Consider the following 13,313-nt stretch of genomic DNA (forward strand, 5'->3'; position numbering starts at 1 on the left):
GGGTGGTCTAAGTCTGTGTTCCACCTCTGCCTTACTGAATGGCTTCTTATGCTTCGTAAAGTCACTTTTAACAACTGGCATACCCCAAATGTCTGCTGGAACTCCCACTGGTTGTTTGATCTTCACAGACCTTTGATACTGTGACAATATGCCCCAAGGCGGCAGACAGACCTTGCCTGGCCCCCCAAGTTACGGGCCTGAGCGAAGCAAGGGTCTCTTAAGGAGGGCGGCAGTGCCTTTACCGACATGGTCTTACCGCCTCATCACATGCTTTGTATAGTCCGACATCTAGTGGAAGCTCCAGAGTATTGCACAGGAAGTTTATTAAAGTTCGAAAAGTGACTTCGACAGGACGTGTCTGTAATACTATCCCAAGTGTGACGTACCCTCTACCCATGATCCCTCTTATACCTTTTTTCTGCCATCATGGATAGTTGTCGCAGAGTCGTGTAGCAAAATCTACTTTGGAGTTTTTACTTCTTAATTTACCTTGCTGGTTACCATTCGATGCACTTTCTCGACGGCTCTTGATGCCTGAACTTCAGAGACTGAGGCAGACATTTGTTACAACAACTGGCTTCAGCCTATCAGTAGGGAAAGTGTGGGGGATGGGGGCAGGACTGACCCTTTCTAGAGAATGCCTGCCCCCATTCCAAATCTCTATTTTCTTGCTGCCTTTTCCTCCACACTTAGCCATGGAACATACTCCTTTTATATGTTGCTCTAAGTGAAATCGGAAGTTCCTGTGGAAAGTCACAGCATGTAGAACCACTGCCTTCCCCATGATCACTTAGAATCCCGCTGTGCATCTTGCAAACTCTAGGCTGAAATCCTTCAAAGAGTGCCCAACCAAGTGGTGGGCGGCACACGCCATGATGGCGGAGTTGGAGACCGCTGCGTGAAATTCGGATGACTGAGGCTCTGATTCGGAGCTCAAGGACATAAATGAGGAACCCTCTGGTTCCTGCGGGCCTGTCCCCAGCCACAAAAGGCAGTTGCAGCACGCTGCTATGAGGATGGACTCTGACGACGACGCACATGCATACTCCCAAGCACATACCCAAGGGCCGTTCCTCGACAGCACCGTCTAAGGAAGGCTGCATGCCGTTGGTAGACGTATGATGACCTGATTCACCGCCGAAACAGACGCCTAGTGCCTCTGGAGGCTATTAGGAAGCCCCTTGACCTCTTTCACCGTCACTTCAGAAAAAACATTCAGGAGAAAGCCCAATAGAAACCCCCACTGCATACACTGATGTGTTGGCGCTCCCTTTGGAGAGACACCAATTGCTGGGACATGGACTCAAGATTTCAGGAAACCATGGATAAATTATCCTTTCCTCTTTTTTTCGACTTCATGAGCAAGTTCCCTACTCAACAAAAAAAGTACAACAATTTTCAGGACCATTGGGACCTACTCAGCCCCAACGCCCTCAGTCACCCGCGCCTTACCCTACCATCGCAGGCAGAGAGGCCTCTCCAGGTTCTCAGCAGGTAGACTTAGTCTGATCGAGCAGATCAGGACATTTGGTATGGTGATCAGGATGACCCAGATGGGATCCCGACCATACCTACCTTTAAAGACCAGGATGACCCTGATATCACTATTCTTGACCCAACTGATGCTGCAGCAGTGGAGTGGTCATGCATCACAAATAGCTGACAAGCTTCTATATAATGACCTGCTGTGGAAAGCAGCTCAACACCTAAGCATGCAAGCTAAGAAGGGTCTGATTCTGTAGAGGACTTTCTCAACAAGAAAGTTAGTCAGACTATTCCTTTACATCCATCAGAAAAAGGGATCTCTGTCCTCACTCTCTCACTAGGGCAGTGAACCCAATGGTGGAAAAGTATCTTTAAACCATCGCCATCGGATCCTCTCTATATCAGAGGACATGCAAAGCCAGATTCTCCGGTAGTCACTACCCCCAGGAAGAGAGCAGGCGTTCCACTCTCGCTCCGGGGCACCCCAAAATAAGGAATGTAAACTGCTCTACACACTGGGCAAGCGTATTACTCCCTCTAGCGCATTTATGACCAGAATAGTAAACGCCTTTGCTGCTCGTCAGCTATAACGGCACCCAGTGGTATGAGGTCATCAAACATCTAGACTTGGTGCCGGAACCTACACAATCACAACTGCTTAATGTGGCCACAGAGGGGGAAGCAAGTATCACTAAATATTTTAAAGAATGTCTTTGACTCTACTGATACCTCAGGAAGAGTCGGGCAAGATTGTGTGCAGTATCCTTTGGAAGACTACTGGAACCTTGACCTCCTGGCAATATGAACTCAACCTTTTGTAGAAGTCTGTACTGCACAAGTTGGTAGTGTGGCTGAGCAGCCAGTCTCATCTCAAGAGGGGTCAATGTGAGCAGTAGGGGTTTTACAGATTCACAGTGACAAGTCTTCAAATACATTTACTCTCAAGGTTTCTTGATTAAACAAATAAATAAGCCTTCCGCATCACGTGGGTGGAGACCGCAGCTGTCTGGGTCCGACCGACCCCTCTGTGGGAGCCAGGTGAGCGTAACAACAAGAGGGAGGATGTCTGGAGACTCCTGCACTACAACTTGAAGGTCAGCAGCAGTAATGGGCAAACTTCAATTCAGGGGCACTTGGCAGTTTCAGCTCTTTGCATCTCTAGCAAATGAAAACACTGCGGTTCTTGGATACCACTTTGGACTTTCCTTGCATCTGGGGTCCAGCACTCTGAGGTGGCTCAAGCTTGGTCAGTCCTGCTTCCGGGGAGATCTTCCTGGAGCTCCGGTTCGACAAAAGACACTCACTCGATTCTGGTGTTCCTCTCTTTGGCACTTAGGTTCCTGCAGCAGCAATGGAAGTACAGCCAGCTCCGAGAGGATTTCCAGATGAGCTTGTCTTGGGGTCAATTTGGTCCCACCAACCCAAGGGGAGAAGTCATCCTTTGCAGGTCTTCTCTAGTCGAGGCAAATTCGTAGCTTCAGCACAGCAGCAGGGCCTCACTGGGCAAACCAATGGTCCAGGAGTTGAACAGGGGTCTCTTCCAAGTTCTTCTTCGGATTCCTTCGTCCAGTAGTCGAGACTGCCTTCCAAGTCAAAAGCCTCGCCTTTTTATACAGGTTTCTCCCAGCAGCCTTGCTGTTGATCACACAGCAGGGTGGCTGTCCTTCAAGGACAGCCCTCCAGCCAATCACCCTTGGGTGCATTCGTGTAACCAAGGAGACTAAGCAAAGGTTGTTTTGGGCACCTCCCTCCCTCACTTCCTGCCCCTGCCAGACATGCTCGTGAATTCCACCAAAGACCAAACTAACAAAGCGACCAAACCTGGTTTGGCGCGCAGAGTAAATTGCAAGAAGGACCTTTCCAACAAGAAATGGCGAAAAAAGACGGGGCCCATTTTGACACAATGGTCACCCATGTGCAGCTGCAATTGCATCCCGTTGTAAAAACACACAATGGTAGTAAAAAGTAAACCACTGCCATAAGCCATTCATTGTAGAAAGGGTAACCTAAACATGCTACATGAGAAACTAGACAAAGGGGATACTAAGTAACGCCTCCAGCACCCTATTGTAAGCTGGTGTGTGCTTGGTATAGAAAGTTACATAATGTAAGTAAGTCCATTTCACTTGACTGCTCTTGGAAACAGTAGTTTTACCAAGAGAAGGTATTTGAACCTTTGGGAAATCTGTGCCACTGCAGTTTGTCAGAGTCCAAATCATAGTCAAATACATGAGTGGGGAAAAAAGTCTCACTGTCTCCAGGTTAGACATTAAGTCCTAAAGTCCAGCAAAAAGAGCTGGGAGTCTCTAAGGTAGAATGAAATTGGCACATTTCTGAGAATTCTCCCTAACCACCGCAGAGGTAAACACCAACAGTCACTCATGGCCCAGACTCCAGCTTTAAGCCAGAAACACAGGCAGCCCTCATTAATATGCCTATTGAAGAGGCTGTCCTTTTTGGTAAAGCTGGAGACTACCAAGAAAGAACATGAAACAATTGACACTAGGAGCAGATTTCAAACGAGCCTTTTGTGCAAAGAGGATTATTTATTACAAGCCAGACTTTTCGTGTGCAGGGCTAAAATGGAGCAAACCAATCTGGTTCAGGAGCATCTGGTACCTCCTACAGCCCCCAGGGTCAATGGTTCTCTTACCAATACCAGCAGAGAGGGTTTCACTGTGGAAAAGGGTGGGAGGCAGGGTTGCTGCCAAAAGTCGGACCGATTCACATTCCCTCCCATGCATCCCCAGTCGGGTGTCTCAGAACGCTCTTTGCTGAGGAATGGGAGGGAATAACTTCAGATCACTGGGTACTCGACAGTGGCCTATCCCTTGGCCTGGAGACGGCCCGCCACCATCGACCTCAAATGAGAAAAATGTCCTCTGAGCATTTCAAGAAGAAATTGAAATACTGCTTCAAAAGAGAGCAATTCAACTCGTACCATTTCTGGAAGAGAATCAAGGTATTTATTCAGTGTACTTCCTTGTTCCAAAGAAAGATCTAATAATGCGCGCAGTGCTGGACCTGGGCCCTGCAAACACGTATGTCAAGCCCTCAAATTCAGGGTGACATTGCAGAAAGTCGTCCCACTTCTAAAACTAGGGGATTACATGGAAACATTGGCCATGAAAGATGCATACTTTCATATTTCAGTGTTGCCAGCGCACAAAAAATACCCAAGGTTCACATTGGGAGACCAGCATAACCAAATCAAAGTGCTGCCATTCCGCATTGTATCAGCTCCCAGGGTGTTCACAAAGGTCCTAGCAGTCCTAGCCGCCCACTTGCGAAGGCAGTCCATTCCAGTGCACCCTTACGTATACAACTGCCTGATTACTGTGGACACACCCCAAAGGTGCCTGCAAAACACACAACTGACAATCTGTTGTTCCATTTGGACTCCTACATAAACAAAAGATCAATTCTAGTGCCCAGCCAAGTTAAACAGTTTCTGGTGGCACTAATCAAAACAAACAGGCTAGTCTTCCCCGGCGAAGAGACGGTGCAAAACATGTTTCAAACCTCTCAGTACGTAGCCGGTTGTCAGGTGATGGTACGAAAGACAATGCACCTGCTCGGAATGGCGGCCTCCTGCATCTACCTAATGCCACACACCAGACTGCGCATGCGTCCAATGCAAGAGTGGTTAGCGAAACAATGGTCGCAAGCAGGTTGTGGGATGATCTGTTAAAGGGAAAGCCTTTCAAAAGGTAGAAAGGTGGTCACACGGAACAATAAAAAATTTAGATGCAAGTACAATCGACTCTGGTCAGTGGGAGGGAGGATAGGCTCAGTCAGTAATTAGCAATATATAGTAATATTTTATTGGAATCAAAGCACAATAGAATAAAATGCACATATCATAAAATGTGTATGAACATATAAAATTATAAACACCTATTTCACACTGCTGGGCATAAATTATGTCATGCTTATGTCTAAGGCAGTGCACAAGGAGTAATATAAAGGTGCTAACACAAAGTGCTTAGTGCCTTTTGTAAATATATTTTCTCCACCATGGGGTCTGGCATGGATTCACATGCTCATGAATATTCCCCGTCAGGCTGGAAATCCTCGGTAAGGAAAAAATCAGTATCCGTTTCGTTTCTGATCTTTCTTTCTTAGTAACCAATCACTGGTCTCTGGGTCATACTGTCCCCAGCCAATGACTGCCTTCTCCCTGAGCCCCGCCCTGGGCAGCCATCCTCAAATGTATACCGCACGTTCAAGTGTTGGGAGTCCTTGTGCTATAGCTCTCGAGCTTTTACTGCGTTTTGCGCTTTTTCAAAGAGATTTCTCATTTTTCGGTTTAATCGAGCCTCAAGCTCCACCTTTTTTACTTCCGATCAACGGGACCCGTTTCGGATTTATCTACACCCCTCAAGGGTGAAGTTCTTGTCGAGTTAGGCTTTTTGGAGGATTCCAGAAGTTTCTGAGGCCTACCTCGCGGACGAGAAGACCATGGCCCAGGAGAAGGGAAGCTCGACTCCTGGCAAACTGTTCAGGATCTGCCTTGGATGCAACTAACAAAATGTGTTCAAGGAGGACGAGCATTCGAAATGCCTTTACTGCCTCCACGAGGACAAAACGCACGTCGAGACGGACTGTGCGTTTTGCATGAACATGTCGGATCGAACTATGAGGGATCGTCGGACCCGTCTCTCCAACTGGCTGGAAGGCAAGAGCCCAGCAGGGGAGAAGAATAAGAAGTCCGAGTCCTGTGAGGGCACCCCGGCGACGGGGGCCCAACAGAAGGCAAAGCATTGCAAGTCCGCGGGCACCGGGAGCGCCGAACGGACGGGCTCCTCGGCTGCCAGGCAGGGCGCACCTTCACCGACGCCATCAACCATGAGCCAACGCTCTGGCTCGGAAGAGAAAATCCGAGAACCCGGTTAATCTTCTGGAGAGGCCCCGGTCGATCTCGAAGGAACCGGCTGTAGGGGAGCGAGGCGGTGACCCTCCCCCCTAAGGTGAAGGTCTCAGCGCGCCCAAGGTGGTGAAGGCCTTGATTCACCCAGCTAAGGCCTTTATCGAGGGAGTCGCTGCGGCCCTGGCAAAGCCTGTGGAGGCTATCCCAGGGGAGGTGACCTCGGGGCCCAGAGTTTCCCTGCCTCCGCGGAGCAAATTCTCTTTTAAGCCCATCGAGAAGACCCCCTGTGAAGACCCAGGTGGAAAAAGTGGGAGGAGGGGCAGTGGCCGTTACGGACACAACCACCGAGGAGGAACTGACTGAATTTGGAAGAGGCCCGGTCCCACGGGAGTAATCCCGACGCGGGAAACGACGAGAGCGAGGGTGGCAACGACGACTAGGTTCCCGTGGATGAGGAGCAACTGACGTGCCCGTCACGCCCATCGCAGCCTGAGCTGCAGGACCACTAAGTGGCCATTTTGCCGGCAATCCAAGCCTTATGCACAGAGATAAGGACGAGACTTCCCCTACCCCCTACGGACGACCCGGCTGAACCGGGTCCGTCGGGAAGCCCTCCAAACAAGAGGAGAAATTCATCCAGTGCCCCTTCAGCACTCACGGCCTTCTCAGCCTTTGTCGCTTTCCCCGGTCCCGAGGGACGACGCGGGAACAGACACGGCCACGACAGACGGATGACGACAGCGGTGATGACGGGATGGACCTGCTGTGTCCGATTCCTCAGGCATCCCCGGCTGACGAGATTGGCTCCTTCCACGCCATGATTGCCAGGGCATCCGAGATTTTTCAGCTCTGCCCTGTAGAGAAGGAAGGTTTCCTCTACCAACGGCGCAAGGCCAAGAGGAAGACGGTCCTCGCGGTGCCGATACTGGGTGACATCTGGGATGAGGGATTTGCCATCCTCAAGAACTCATCCACAACACCTGTCAAGAGGGACCGGTCTGAGAAGTACCGGGTCCCCGACGCCGCCCTGTTGTGCCGACCCCAGATTCGGTCGTCTCAGCAGTGACCAAGAAGAAAGCTGGCGGGGGGGGCGGGGCGGCATCGGCTTCATCTTCAACTTTCCCACCACGGCGAGGGAAAGAAGCTGGACGCCATGGGACGACGAGTCATCTCATCGGTGCCGATGACGTTTAAGGCGGCCAACGCCCTAGCACTTGTGGCACGCTACGACAGGGAATTGTGGTACAAGATCGCCCCCCTGTTGGACTTCCTCCCGGACGACAAGAGGGCAGAGGCCCTGGCGATCCTACAGGAGGGTGAGGTGGTGTCGGACTATGCCATAACGGTGGCCACAGACATTGCCGATACCGGTTTCCGCCAGTTGGGCAACTGCATTTGCCTTCGACGGCGGGGGTGGCTCAAGGCGACGGATTTCCGCCAGGACGTGCAAGCCAAGGTTTTGGACATGCCCTTTGATGGGAACAGTTTGTTTGGAAAGACAGTGGATGAGTCGCTGCAGGCCATCAAGACCGACACGGAGACCGCTCGGGCCTTGGGAGTTCTGCAGCAACGTCGGCCGCCCTTTCGGAACTCCGGAGGCAAGCAAGGTGCCTCTAAAAGGGTTCAGCGGCGGCGCAAGAAGCCTACAGGGGCGAGGCAAGTCAGGTGGATCTCGCCGTCGTCGCCAGGGAGGTCAAGGAGGCAAGGCTGCTTCCAAGCAAGACTGAACCAGCCATTGCGTCGGGCCCCCATCGAAGCACCCCGGTGGGGGGCCGGCTGGCGAAGTTTGTCAGCGTGTGGGAGTCCATCTCCACCGACTGGTGGGTGCTGGATGCCCTGGCCCACGGGCACACTCTGGAATTCCTAAAAAATGTGTCCCCGAATTCCCCCAGTGGCCAGGAAGGAAAACCACATCCCTCAACTGCTGTTAGAGGTAAGGGCGATGCTTAAGAAAGGAGCCATTGATCTCGTCCCAAAGAGGCTCCGGGGCTCCGGAGTATACTCAAGATACTTCCTCGTCAGAAAGAAGACAGGAGGTTGGCATCCCATCCTGGACTTGCGTCGGCTAAACAAATACATCAAGGCACAGAAGTTCCGGATGGTCACCCTCCAGCATGTGCCGGGCCAGCTCGTGGAAGGCGACTTCCTATCGTCGTTGGATTTGGAGGATGCGTACTTTCACATCCCCATCCTAAAAGGACACCGAAGGGTTCTCAGGTTCGTAATCCAAGGGCGGCACTACCAGTTCAAGGCCCTCCCGTTCGGATTGAAGTCGGCGCCCAGGGTGTTCACCAAGTGCCTAGCACCAGTGGCGCTGCGCCTGCAGGGGATCCACGTCTACCCCTACCTGGACGACTGGCTCATCCGAGCAGGGACAAGGGAACACGCCGTCGAACACACAGCGAAGACCGTCCGGCTGCTCACGGACCTGGGATTCTCCATCAACTTCCCCCAAATCCCACCTGGTTCCGTCGCAGGTCGCGCTGTTTCTGGGAGCCAAGCTCGATACATTGGCGCGATTGGCCTCGTCATCGGAAGAAAGAACGCAGGCCATCCTGGGCAAGGTACAGCGTCTGCTGGCCATGGACGTGGCCAGTGAGGTCCATCAAGTCCCTGCTCGGGATGATGTCCTCTTGCATCTATCTGGTGCGCCTGTGCAGGCTTCGGATGCGCCTTCTGCAGGAGTTCCTCGACGCCCGTTGGATGCAAGCGACGGGCAGCTTCGAGGACAAGATCTCGCTCAACGAAGTATTCTGCCAAGCAATTCGGTGGTGGGGCACCCACGCGCATCTCGCGGCGGGCACGGACTTTCAGACTCAGACCCCAGCATACCAGGTGACCGGGATGACGGATGCCTCCCTGGAGGGGTGGGGAGCGCCCACCGGAGATCTTCACCCAAGAGGCCTGTGGCTCCCGGAGGAGAGGCCGCTCCATATCAACATACTGGAGCTCGAGCGGTGTTCTGGGCCCTCGAGTCATTCCTCCCGTCCCTCAAGGGCAAGGTGGTGAGGAGCTTCACCGTCAACACCACCACGATGGTCTACATCCGGAAGCAGGGAGGAACCAGATCCCCAGCCCTGTCCAAGGAAGCCCAGGATCTGTGGCACTGGGCCGTTGCCCAGGGGATGTTTCTGGTACCTTTTCATCTAGCAGGGATAAAAACGCCATCGCTGACTCACTCAGCAGGTAGCTGCGCTCGTGCCACGAGTGGGAACTACGCCAGGATCAAGTGGATCAACTTTTCCGGCGATGGGGCAAACCCCAAATAGACCTGTTGGCGACGGCGACAAACTCCAAGTGCCAGAGGTTCGCCAGCAGGTTCCCCCAGCTGAGGAGCATGGGCGATGCTTTGTCGTTCCCCTGGGACGGCCTGTTCCAGTATGCGTTCCCTCCGTTGCCGTTGCTGCTCAGGCTCATCAACCAACTCAAGAGGTCCCGGTGCAGGATGATCCTCGTCGCACCGAGGTGGCCGAGACAGATATGGTTCCCGGACCTTCTGGACTTGTCAGCGTCCCCACCAGTCAAACTGTCGACGGACGCAGATCTTCTCTCCAGAGAAGGAGCGACATTCTTCATCACGACCCAGAGTTGCTGAACTTGCAGGCCTGGCTCCTGCCGCACTAGAGTTTGGAGGGTACGAAATCCTGGCTGACTGCAGAGAGGTTCTTGCAAAGGCCAGGGCGTCCTCAACTCTCGGTGCTACGAACACAAGTGGAAGAGGTTCTCTGTCTGGTGCTGCGCACAGAAGATTAACCCTCTACGGATTACAGCCCCTCAAGTACTACCCTACTTACTGTCGCTGGCCAAAGCTGGATTAGCTCATGCTTCCATCAAGATACATCTGGCAGCGATTTCCTGATGCACCAGCACTGCAGGACGGTCGTCTCTGTGGTCTCATCGCCTGGTGAAGGAGTTTATGAAAGGACTGTTTTGATCGTTCCCGCCGGTGAAGGCTCCAGCTCCGGCGTGGGAGCTCAACGTGGTGCTGACCAGGCTCATGGGCACCCCATTCGAGCCCTTGCATTCAGCTCCGTTGAAGTTCCTGTCGTGGAAGACCGCGTTCCTTGTGGCCATCACCTCTGCATGACTCGTGAGAGAGATTCAGGCCCTTTCTTGCAAGCCTCTATACTTGTCTTTCCACGAGACGAGGGTAGTGCTGAGGACGCACCCCTCCTTCATGCCCAAGGTGCCGTAGGACTTCCATCACAACGAGCCCTTGGTGTTACCAGTCTTTTTCCCATTGCCTTCGTTGCGGGCTGAGAGGACTTTGCACTCGCTGGATGTAGCTAGAGCGCTGAAGTTCTACATGGACCGAACAAAGAGTTTTCAGAAGACATCACAGCTGTTTGTGAACTTTGGACCTGTGAACCAAGGGAAGGCTCTCTCGAAGGCTTCCATTTCCAGATGGCTCTCCGGCTGCATCATGCACTGTCATCGGTTGGCAAACCGACCATTGCCCGGCTGTCCGAGAGCCCATTCGACCAGAGCGATCACTGCTACCACGGCGTTCTTGTCTGGTGTGCCCCTGCTGGACATCTGCAGGGCTGCTACGTGGAGGTCGAAGCTCACCTTCACAAGATTCTACTGCGTCGACCGGGATTCCAGGGAGGAGTCCAGAGTCAGCCAGGCAGTGCTGCGCAACCTGTTTGTTTAAGGTGAGCCTCGTGAGGAGGTAAGAGATGCTTAATGTTGAGTTTTATGTAATGCTTAATGTTGAGCCTTGCCACCTCCCGTGGTTGTGCATGTGTACTGCTATGTATTCTTATAGTAATGAGCATGTGAATCCATGCCAAACCCCATGCTGGAGAAGGAACAAGTTACTTGCCTGTAACTGTTCTCCAGTATGGGTCTGGCATGGATTCACATGCGAACCCTCCCTCCTTCACCTCTGCGGCTCTTCACTTCATACTGCCACTTTACGTGCTACCAAATCTGAGGATGGCTGCCAGGGGCGGGGATTAGGGAGAAGGCAGTCATTGGCTGGGGACAGTATTATGACCCAGAGACCAGTGATTGGTTACTACTAAGAAAGACCGATCAGAAACGAAACTGATACTGATTTTTTTCTTTACCGAGGATTCCCAGCCTGACGGGGAATATTCGTGAGCATGTGAATCCATGCCAGACCCATGCTGGAGAACAACAGTTATAGGTAAGTAACCTGTTCCTTATTCTGCAAGCCTTTCAACACACCAGCAATCGACACCACTCATACAGCAGAGGCGTCAATGACTGGGTGGAGGGCTCACTTCCTCCATCACACTGCTCACGGGGTGCAGACACAAGCACTAACCAGGAAACGTATCATCCTTCTTGTTAGGGGAGTTTTCCTGAAGTCTGCTTTGTAGGTAAAGTTCATAAAACTATTCCAATGGTTTGTAGATCCCCCCCCCCCAATCTCTTCGTATCAGTCTGTAGTACTCATGGAACATTGGTAGAGTGGCACATCAGTCAGGCTTATCATAAGAGGAAGATGTGAGCTGTAGGTAAGTACACTGCACCTAGTTAGTAACCTCAAAGAAACACACATACATTTATATTCAAATATATTATATATGCACAAGATATGCTTTGAAATACTTGGTAAACAAAACACGTAGGAATACTTTTCAAAGGCCACTGCTTAGTTTTGTAGTTCCATGCAGTTACAATTGTTAGTTTGACAGTTCTACCCTATTATCGGTAATGCGCACTCGCTAATTTTAGGAGAAATACAGGAACTACATTTAGTCTGCAAGCCCACATAAGACGACGTTTTGGAAGGTAAATCATTGGTTGGTGTAACGCTAGCAAGGCCTGACGTTATAGAAGCAGTTTATGCTCACAGTAAGACTTTTAAGGTCCAAAACGCAACCCTAGCTAAAGGCAGTTCGGAGAGGTCTCAAAGTCTTCACAAGCAGCAGAACAACAAACGCCTGCGGATAGTTTCTAGCCACTAGTCTCTAAGATTCAAGAGAATACAACCAACATTGGAGACCATGTTAAAGGACTTGCTAAAGGGACATAAGCAGCAGCTTGGGTCGGAGGTAAGAGGGGGTTGACCTGGACATCTCTACATGCACTCCAACGCTCTGGAGCGACTTTTTGGATTAAGGTAAGCAATATCTTTTCCCCAAAGTACCTTTGGATTAAAGAAATGTTTGTGGCTGGATTCTCCTTGATGTGGCGGCGCTGGACCCAACCTCCGGATTCCTTGGTCTGGTGAAGAAAGGCAGGACATTGGATGGGATCTCTCAGCAGCAGTCTCGAGGGAGGACCTCTGGCACGGATTTCAGAACTTCTCTGGTCACTGCTTTTTTGCTGCCTTTTCTGCAGCACCAACAGACATGATTCGCCTGGTCAACCTTTGTTCCTGCACTCTGCTGAGGGGACTTGAATGGGTTAGATTGTGTCTCTGAAGGTTCACCTGCAGCTCAGCAAAGAGTTGGATGAATTTAGCCTTTTGATGACAATGCCCTTCAATTGGGTCTGAGGTCTCCTGTTATTGGGGTTCGGCAGCTGTGGAAGCGCACAGGACCTCAGGGGGGGCAGGTTTGGGGGGGGTGGCTCTGATTAGTTTGTCTTGGGACTGCTTGTTCCCACCAGTCAAAGGGAAGGAGTTGTCATTTTAGGAGTTCCACTGTCACATAGAAAATGGGGTCAGGCCAGCATTGGTCACTTCACGGTGTTGCAAAGGGTTTGTCAGCGTCTGTGGTCGTCTTTTTCTTCGGTTACTTTAGTTTCCAGAGTTCCTTTTCACCTCAGGATAGTCGCCTTATATACAGTTTCAGCACTCACTCCTCTGCAATCTCTCAGCGGTTTACAGAAAGGGGAGAGTGGCTGTCCAATCGGACCGCCAGACCCCCAGTGTGAGTTGGTTTCATTCAGGCACTCTGACAAAGAGCAGGGGAGTGAAAAACTCCTCCCCCACTTCCTGCCTGCCCAGACACACTGGAGCCTAGGCGGGGGACACTGAAGG

The 13,313-nt window shown here is 51.6% G+C and overlaps 1 protein-coding gene across 1 annotated transcript in view; it reads left to right on the forward strand.

Moving 5' to 3' along the window:
* Positions 1–13,313, forward strand: part of ATP6AP1 (ATPase H+ transporting accessory protein 1) — a 386,669-nt gene that overhangs the window by 179,070 nt on the left and 194,286 nt on the right. The gene's annotated exons all lie outside the window — the stretch shown is intronic.

Source organism: Ambystoma mexicanum, chromosome 2p, assembly GCF_040938575.1.
Source record: "Ambystoma mexicanum isolate Mex_15411 chromosome 2p, UKY_AmexF1_1, whole genome shotgun sequence".
In the NCBI taxonomy this organism is placed as follows: Eukaryota; Metazoa; Chordata; class Amphibia; order Caudata; family Ambystomatidae; genus Ambystoma; species Ambystoma mexicanum.